The sequence below is a fragment of the Microtus oregoni genome, unplaced genomic scaffold (genome assembly GCF_018167655.1).
Source record: "Microtus oregoni isolate MIOR12 unplaced genomic scaffold, Mior012 000008F_ref0000371, whole genome shotgun sequence".
In the NCBI taxonomy this organism is placed as follows: domain Eukaryota; kingdom Metazoa; phylum Chordata; class Mammalia; order Rodentia; family Cricetidae; genus Microtus; species Microtus oregoni.
Window position 1 is genome coordinate 1,786,766 of NW_024543067.1, and position 2,831 is coordinate 1,789,596.

General features: G+C 38.1%; 1 non-coding gene across 1 annotated transcript; it reads right to left on the minus strand.

Annotated features, from left to right (window-relative positions):
* Positions 1-1,539: 1,539 nt before the first annotated feature.
* Positions 1,540-1,646, minus strand: LOC121452051. The gene has a single exon (XR_005974787.1). It is a non-coding gene; the product is annotated as a U6 spliceosomal RNA (small nuclear RNA).
* Positions 1,647-2,831: the final 1,185 nt, after the last annotated feature.

Below are 2,831 nucleotides of genomic sequence, written 5' to 3' on the forward strand. Positions count from 1 at the left end.
ATATGATACAAATTCATGGATTTCTGTTTTTGTCCAATTGTGTTTATAAAAAGTTAGTATCCAGGCTCATTACTCTCCCAAAGTAGTTATTTTCTTCTTATATATACCAAATACATAGGAAGCAAAGCTGTAAAACAATAACACTTCCATGACGTTTTCCAGACTAGCCCTCACTCAGCATAAATATAGAAATCATTGAAATATTGAAAGTATTTTCAACATAGAGAACAACCACTTGACTACAGCTGGAGCATTCATTGGTTTAAGGAAATATTTATTTATTTATTTATTTAGAAAAGGAAAAAAAGTTTCCCCCTCCTCCCAGCCTCCCATTTCCCTCCCCCTCCTCCCAGCCTCCCATTTCCCTCCCCCTCCTCCCACCCTTCTCCCCCTCCCCCCACCCTCTCCCCCTCCCTCTCCAGTCCAAAGAGCAGTCAGGGTTCCCTGCCCTGTGGAAAGTCCAAGGTCCTCCCCACTCCGTCCATGTCTAGGAAGGTGAACATCCAAACTGGCTAGGCTCCCACAAAGCCAGAACATGAAGTAGGATCAAAACCCCGTGCCATTGTCCTTGGCTTCTCATCATCCCTCATTGTTCGCCATGTTCAGAGAGTCCGGTTTTATCCCATGCTTTTTCAGTCATAGTCCAGCTGACCTTGGTGAGCTCCCAATAGATCAGCCCCACTGTCTCAGTGGGTGGGTGCACCCCTCGTGGTCCCGACTTCTTTGCTCATGTTCTCCCTCCTTCTGCTCCTCATTGGCACCTTGGGAGCTCAGTCCAGTGCTCTAGTGTGGGTCTCTGTCTCTATCTCCATCCATTACCAGATGAAGGTTCTATGGTGATATGCAAGATATTCGTCAGTATTGCTATAGGATAGGGTCGTTTCAGGTTCCCTATCCTCATCTGCCCAAGGAACTAACTGGGGACATCGCCTTGGGCTCCTGGGAGCCACTCTAGGTTCAAGTCTCTTGCCAGCCCTAAGGTGGCTCCCTTAACTAAGAATTGTGCTTCCGTGCTTTTTTTTATTTAAAAAAAAAAAAAGGAACTCTCTTTAATCATTATCTGACACAATAATCAAGTAGAGGGAGCAGTGACCACAGCTAATAAAGCTTGCTTGATTAAAGAACACCATTCAATAAACAAAATCTGACACAGCAGCAATGAAACATCTTATAATACCTGCTTCTAAATTCATAAGAACATGCTTAAAACATCTAGTTTTAGCAATGACAAACTATGAGACATACAAAAGAATATACTCTACCAAGAAAAAAATAACTAGTAAAACTACCTTTGTGAAAATAAGGTATTGTATTTATTAAAGCCTCAGGCAAATGGCTTTTTAGTAAATTAATGCCCCAAAATTTGGGCGTCAAATGAGCATGAATAATAAAAACTCAGAGAAATTGGGGTTCAACCTAAAAGTCAAGAAAGGAAAACAGACAGCCACTAGCTCTTACCTCAATCTCAATCTGAAAATGGTGATCCTGCCTCCAGGAAACCTCAGAATAAGCCTGAGAATGTCTCCTCCCATTTTTTTTTTAAATATGGAAGACGTCACAAATTTGCCTGTTATCCTTGCACAGGGGTCATGCTAATCTTCTCTGTATCACTCGAATTTTAGTATATGTGCTGCCGAAGCGAGCACTCATCCCATTTTGTAATATTCTCTAGGGTTAGGATTGAAGCCATTTTCCATTGGGATTAAAGGCATGCACCACCTGGTTTCTATGGCAACTAGTGTGGTTACTAAGGTTAAAGGTGTGTGTTACCAAAGGCTGACCAGTGGGGCTGTTTTACTCTCTTATGTTTAAGCAAGCTTATTTATTAAAATACACTAAATACTACTACATTTCTCAAAATATGCAACTTCCTTAAACTGAGGCTTGCTTTTCAATAAGGAAGATGATGTGTAAAAAATGGAACTATATGATAGAAACGTAACTAATAATAAATATTGAGTACAATATCAGAGAAAGTTGTTCTGACATGCATTTTATGTAATCACTTGACAACATATATCAGTTTTCTTCTTTTATAACATTTTAAAGGTTTTCAATGATGTTTTCATTAGAAAGATACATATTATCCCATTATGCTAGACCACCAAATTTATTTAGCTAATCTTGGACAAAGAAATGAAGAGATACCAGATGCCACTGTTCAATACCATAGAAGCATTTTCCTTTGATCACTCTGTGGAGCAGTATGATGTTCTGAGCTGTGTTTGTTAACTTTCTATATTATAGAAGAGAGAAAAGGGAGTGATATTTGTATGGATGAGTAACTATAACTAAACATATTAAATTTTATCTACCAACTACAGTCTTCTCTTTATTCAACTTTGGCAAATCCACTTCTTATCTTTTATTTCATAGTGGTTCTACCTTCATGCTGTCCTCTCACAGAATTTTACAAAATACACAGAGCATGACCCAGAAAAGTATGTTTCTCATTCAACAGCAATTGTCACAAAGGGTCAAGTAGCCTGAAGTAGAACATGTAAGCTAATTATGAAATTGATGGAATCAGAGATTTCACTCCAATTAATAAGTTTCTTGCTTTAGGATCAGAAGCTCAAGAAAAATCTACTTGCATAAATGTCAATACATTATTTTAAGGTTCGGTGACCCACAAATTCCCAATGCTCTAATATAGTAGGATAATTGATGTACTAAAGTACATTTCCAGAAATATGTTTAAGTGATGTGAAGTATTTAATCAAACATGGAACTCTATGAATAATCCAATATTGTGTGTTTGTGTGTAATTAGAGAAATAAAATTCAGATGATTGAGAAATGAGGTGAAGAAAGTGGTCAACCGTATTAACA